This window comes from Myotis davidii, unplaced genomic scaffold, assembly GCF_000327345.1.
Source record: "Myotis davidii unplaced genomic scaffold, ASM32734v1 scaffold176, whole genome shotgun sequence".
NCBI classification, from domain to species: Eukaryota; Metazoa; Chordata; class Mammalia; order Chiroptera; family Vespertilionidae; genus Myotis; species Myotis davidii.
In genome coordinates this window covers 19,639-26,568 of record NW_006287911.1, presented here as the reverse complement: position 1 = coordinate 26,568, position 6,930 = coordinate 19,639, and positions in this window count along the sequence as shown.

Here is a 6,930-nt window from a genome sequence, read left to right as displayed (position 1 = left end):
TTTCCAGTCCAGGGAGTAAACAGTATGTAGCTTAAGCATGATTGTTCATAGTTAAAGTGATTAATTACCCGCCTGGCCCTTAGTTAAGAGGTTTTATTCCCTCCCTAACTTCAGGGGAAAATCCCTACCTGGGGAAACAACCTTTTTCAGAGAGGTGACCTTGATTAAAACACATAGTGCCAAGAAGATGAGCAAACATATTAAGAACAGTATGCCATATATGCCAGGTCCCTTGAAACAGCAAGGATGGACCGGCTCCCGGCAGCAAACATGGTCACCAACAATAAACAGCCCAAATGGCGGGAAGATGCCTCTGCTCCACTTCTGCCTTCAAAATATTGTGCAAGCACATCCAATCGGCAGAAACGAATTCATATCCAGAAACCTAGCTGCAAATGAGTTTGGGCAATTTCAGACATCCGTCTAGGAGTGAGATCTTGCCAATGTACCTCATGTGCCTGGTATTGATAAAAATGGGGCCTGGCTATTGGGGCTCAGTTGTTGAGCATCGATCTATGAACCAGGAGATCACAATATGATTCCTGGTCAGGTTTCGGGCTTGATCCTCAGTAGGGGCATGCATGAGGCAGCTGATCAATGATTCTCATCATAGATGTTTCTATCTATCTCTCCCTCTCCCTTCCTCTCTGAAATAATATATATATTTTCTTAATATTTTGCTATGGTGGTATCCTGACCCCAAATTCCAGCCTCTAGAACTGTGAGAAAAATACATTTCTGTTGTTTAAGCCACACAAGTTTATGATATTTTGTTACGGTTGTCTAAGCTGACTAATCCTATATAATAAAAGCCAGTGACCAAATGGCAGAATGACTGGAACAACAACAGCTCCTCACCCCTGCCGGCCCCACCCCTGATCGGCCCCCACCAGTGCACAGATTCGTGCACCGTGCCTCTAGTGTATATGATAAAGGACACACAGTCCAATTTAAAAACATACGAAAGATTTAAATACAGACATCACCAAAAATATGCACAAGGCACCAGATAAACACATGCAAAGGTGCTCAACAGCATGATTCATTAAGGAAATAAATGCAAATTAAAACCATAATGAGTCCCACCACACACTTTTAAAAAGAGAAACCATAACTAATATGTGAAATAGGAATCCAAAAGAGTACAACCACTTTGGAAAACACTGCGGCAGTTTCTGAAAATGTTAAACATACCCTTACCATTTGACCAAGTTATTTTGATCCTAGGTATTTACTCAAGAGAAACAAAAGCCTATGTTTATACATGAGTTGTACATGGATGTTGTTAGCAACTGTATTCATAATAGTAAAAAAATAGAAATAACCTAAATATTCTCCAAGAAGAAACTGTATTAATAATTATGCAGCAGAATGTTACTCAGAAATCAGGAGGAATGATACATACAACTACACAAATGAATCTCAAAATAATGATGCTAAGTGATAGAAGCAAGCACAAATAGTACCACTTGTGTAAAATTGTAGAAATTGCAACCTAAAGTGACATAATGTAGATCATTGGTCCTCAACCTTCCTAATGCTGCTACCCTTTAATACAGTTCCTCATGTTGTGGTGACCCCCAACCATAAAATTATTTTTGTTGCTACTTCATAACTGTAATTTTGCTACTGTTATGAATCATAATGTAAATATCTGATATGCTATATGTGTTTTCCGATGGTCGCGACCCACAGGTTGAGAACCGCTGATGTAGATGGTGGTTGCCTGGGGATGGGGGAGGTAAAGCTGGGGAGAGACAGGAGAAGAGAATCCAAATGGGGTTGAGGAAAGACTGGTGTTGATGGCACCTTGTATACAAGTTAAAATCTGCCCAGTTGAACATTTATATATAACTAGAGGCCTGGTGCATGAATTCGTGCATGGTGGGGTCCCTCGGCCTGGTCTGCGGAGATCAGTGGACCTCCATGCTGCCGCAGCCTGGCCTAACCCGCCCGCTCATTGGGCTCCAGCCCACTGTCTGTGTCAATCCCGCATAGCACGAAGGAGTGCACAAAGGGGCAAGTGGCTGGGGAGGAACCTGAGCCCCAGCTGGGCGCCACTCCTGCTCATCCTGGCCCCACTGCACCTGCTACCGCCACCACTCAGTAGGGTCAGTGCTGCTCCACTGTGGTCTCCATGCACCCATCCTAGGGAAATACTGGCGTGCCCATGACCATGCAGCCGCTGCTCATCACCGCAGCCTTGCTCCTTGCATGGTGCCAGAAGTGGCCACAGGCTCACACCCAGTCTGTCCCAATGCCTGTCCCAGTGCTGGCCCTGGTCCAGATGGGAGGGGCACGTAAGGGGAATGTCCACAGGAGAGGCTCACTGCAGCAGCTGTGCTTGCCAGTCTCCTGGCGTCTGGCGCCCATTGGTCAGCTGAGCGGTGCTCTCGCTGTGGGAGCATACTGACCACCAGGGGGCAGCTCCTGCATTGAGTGTCTGCCTCCTGGTGGTCAATGTGCATCATAGCTACCGGCCAGTCATCCAGCCGTATGGTGGCTTAGGTTTTTATATATATAGATCATTTTATTGTATGCTATGTAAATTATGCCTCAAAAAGTGTTTTGTTTTTTAAGATGTTATATTCATTCTTCATTAGTTAGCTAGTAACAGATTGTGCCCGTGATGAAAAATCCTTAGAATATGTTTTAGAGCTAATTTTTATATAAAATGTTAGTTTGGGAGGCACAAAATTTCATAAACCATTAAAAAAAAAAAGATTCCCTTTGAGTGCTATGCTGCAGTGTTACCATATAATTACCCTTTGGTATTATCCACGGAGTGTTAGCTGAGCATTCTAGAGCAACAACAAATTTCAAAATCTTTTTTCTTTCAATGTTATATAAACAATAGAGATAAACACTTTCCAATGTTCACATTGACAGAATGTGAAGACACCTGAAATTGGCTCATTATCTTCTGACGTGTCTCCTTTCACATCCTCAGCAGGCAGTGTGCATGTCACAGACTTCTAAAAAGCAAGCACATTGAGCTGGTAACTGGTGGGTTGTGTTCCTGGCAATGCCATGAAATTTTCATACCTACACAAAGGGGGCTTTTAGAAAGAAACTGCAGATTTGTTTTCTGTGAAAGAATCAACTTGATTTTTGTCTTTGATTTAAATTATATGACATTTTTTGAAGCTCAGAATGCAAAACGTACTTTTGTACAGTAAGCCTCTGGAGCCAAAGTTAATTCTGGATAGCAGAGATACTTCATGAAATTTGTCTTAAGGGTCCTTGAAAATTTAGGAGGTTCCCTCCTCACCCCTTAATTTCTACCTCGGGTTAAATATTAGTCCAGATATTGATGTTCACTTAAAGATTGTTCCAGAACTTTCTTAACCTGGACATTTTAGTGCTAAAGGTGTGAAATCAACCTCTTTACAATTTTGTATGCTTTCTCAACTGGTCTCCCTCACTTGCCAGTTGCCTCTAATTTCAGCCAAACTATATGATAGCTGATATGGAATCTAAAGAGGTCACTTTGTTGCATTTTAAAAAATGCAGGCATTAAGGAGGTCTCCAAAGGTAAAACAGGGTAATGGACATATAGATGTCAATGAACATTACCTTTCTTTTTCTCTCTCTTTAGTCAATTATATATATTTATGTCTCATAACGAGCACATATGGCTGACATTTTTATTTAGAGCCAATTGAGGCCGGTGGTTTGTCACTCTCTAAAGTAGCTATTAAATGTCTTTCAGTGCTGACTGCAGTGTCCTAGGCTCACTGATATTCTTACATTTGTTTGGTTTTCAAATCACATATATATAACTGAAGAGCCTACACAATACTCAATAAATTATTTTACCCTTTAAAAACAATTTTTATGTGTAAATATGTCTTAAACAATTGTTTTGATAGTAAGCTATAAAAGTGCAACATAAAATTTACCAATTATATTCTGTACCTTATTTTTCAAGTCATAAAATTGTAAATGAACAATTGGTGTTCCTATGAAGTAATTGCTAGTTTTTGTGTGTGAGTTATGGCATAGGACTCAATGCTTGGTAATTAGAAATTCATATATTTTGTTTTATTTTTGCTCTTGCCTAGAATAATCCAGATATTTGGAATATTTGTGGCTCTTTTCTTTTTAAAGGTCAAAACATTAAAAAATATTTACTTTGAGTATCATCAGAGTTCAGTTCTACTGATAAGAAACAACTAAAGTGATCATTAGCTAAAGTTCAATACAATGAAATTATACCTAAGGTATATTTATATCTCCTAAACATTTTTGAATCTATCTTAGTCTGGGATATTATAACTTGTTACCTGGACTCTTGAAATATCCTTTCACTTGATTCCTATTGTGCTCAAATTCTAGAATGGCTCCAATGACCTACCCGCACCCTGTCATGCCCTGCATAATCTCCTCTCCTTGAAAATCAATTGATAACCAAGATTATCCTGGGTGAGCCTGACTTAATCACCTAAAAGTCCTTAAAGGAGGGTCCAAGCCCTCTGTGAGGTGAGAAGCTTCCTTCTTTGCTGGCTTTGGTTTACTAATCCTCTCTAGGCCTTGGTAGATGTTATGGTTATTCCCCAGTATTTCTGCTCTCTTACTTCTGGGTATATTGTAGGATGGCACTTTTCTTCCCCATTAAACCCAAGTGGGACCATGTGACTGACTTATTTTGGCAAATAAAAACAGCAGAAGTGACATGGGTCTTAGAGACATTAAGAGCCAGCGTATGATTTACCACATCCCCTTTTCTTGCTATGGCAACTGGTAATGCTCCAGGCCCCGGTGGCTCTGTCAGTTTGGGTCCCAGAGTAAGGAGACATGAAGAGTCGCCAAGTCAACCTGACAAGTTTCATGAGCAACTATAAATCATTGTTAAAAGCCATTAAGATTTGGGAGTTTTGAGTTCCTGTGGTATAACTACTGGCAGATTCATTACTCCCTCTGTGAACATGTGCATCCTATAGTACTTGGCTCAAATGTCTGACCTGTCTAGATAGTGTAGTGTTTCCTTCTCTGCGTACCAACAGATCTTAAATATACCTCTTTATTTCTTTGGTGCCTATCTCATAGATTGCTGTGAGGATTACTTTAGTAAATATACATAAAGTGCTGGCACACTGTAAGTGCTCAAAAAGGATCAGCTATTTTAATTATTACTACTTTATAACTATTCTCTCTCTCTTTTGTTGTTATAAAATCGCTTTAGTGGAATGTGCAGTGCTCCACATTACAATATTGATCTTGTAATTGCTGGTATCAAAATATACATCTTTGTCACCATAAAAAACTGTATTTGCTTCCCTTCATGTCTTAAAAACAGGTATATTTATATTATACATATTTATATTATATTTATACCTTGTCCCACTCAGGTCCAGGCTCCAAGGTAGGAGCCAGTCAGCATGGGGTCTGCACATAAGGGAGCCCCTTGGACCATGAGTGCAGGACTAGGCAAGGGTGTGGGAACTACGCCAAAGACACCTGATAGTCAAGGCCAATTAAAGCACCGAGGCCTTGTTGTCAATACACCAAATGTCCAAGGCCACTCTACGCCTAAGCTAAGATACCATACACAGCTGCAAGGCCACAGCGATCACACGGTACGCTGTGCCCTTCTGTAGCCGAAATATGATTGGTGTCACTGTTGGCAACTAGCCTTCTTTGTCTCTGGAGTAATATACAGGTTATTTGACCAGCTAGTCAGGTGGAGTGTGAAGGAGAGGCAGTAGGCACAGAGAATGCAGCTCCTATGTGTGCAGGAGAGGCGAGAGAGCTCAGACGGAGCTGAGAGCTGGTACTGCCACAATGTAAGGCTAAGAGCTCATAGAGAGCTCAGATATAGCTACCATGTTGACCAGCCAGTGTGCTGGGAGAGAAGTTAGGAGGTAGTTACTATGTGAGGCTACAGAGACCAGCCAGTGTGCTGGGCAGGGGAGACAGGAGAAGTTGCATGGCCAGAGAGCTCAAGTACCGCTACGATGTGAGGCGGTGAGTATAGGGGCAGCATGGAGCTGCTCAGATAATAGCTTTAGGTACAGAGACTAATGCTGCTTTTGTGGGAAAGATGTATCTGTTCACCAGCTGGTGTATGGCTGCCTACCAGTTTGGACTTTGCTGTGAAGGACTGTCTTGCCTGTATATGACTATTGTATTGCTGGCTTCTGTAATACTCATTCTTATATACCCACAACTTCTCATGGTTTCTCCATCTAAGACCTGGTGTTCAAGGAGGTCCAGCCCTAGGCAGAGGGGCTCGGACCAACACCTCTAGCTAGTGAGCAGAGGATAAAGGAGGAACTTGGACTAAGTTCCCAACAGTTAGTACAGTGGACAGGGTTTGAGAGAGACCTCCCCTGATGTAGTTGAGAAGAATTCAGAGGAATATATAGACTCAGAGCAACTCAAAGAGAGCACCTGAGCACTGGCTATACTGAGCAGTGCTCCTGCTGGCTCTGACAAAGGGAAAGGAGATAATTAAGACTGCATGGTCATTGTCCCACATTCTGGTTTTACTGCAATTATCTCTTAAACGTTTGTCTTCTTTTTTTAAAAAAAAAATCTTTATTGTTGAGAATATTACAGATGTCCCCCCTTTTTTCTAAACACTGCCCCCCTTCCACCTGGTTCTTGCCCCACCCCAGTCCTTCACCAGCCTGTAGTCTGTGTCCATAGGTAATGCATATATATAAGTTCTTTGCTTAATCTCTTCCTGTCCCCGCTTCCCTCTGAGATTCATCAGTCTGTTCCATGTTTCCATGCCTCTGGTTCTAATTCATTCATCAGTTTATTTTGTTTATTAGATTCCTTGTTCATTTATTTTGATTTTTAGATTAAATTGTTGGCAGATGTGTATTAATTGCCATTTTATTGTTCATATTTTATTTCTTCTTCTTCTTCTTCTTCTTCTTCTCCTTCTCCTTATTCTTCCTCCCCTTAAAGAATATCCATAAA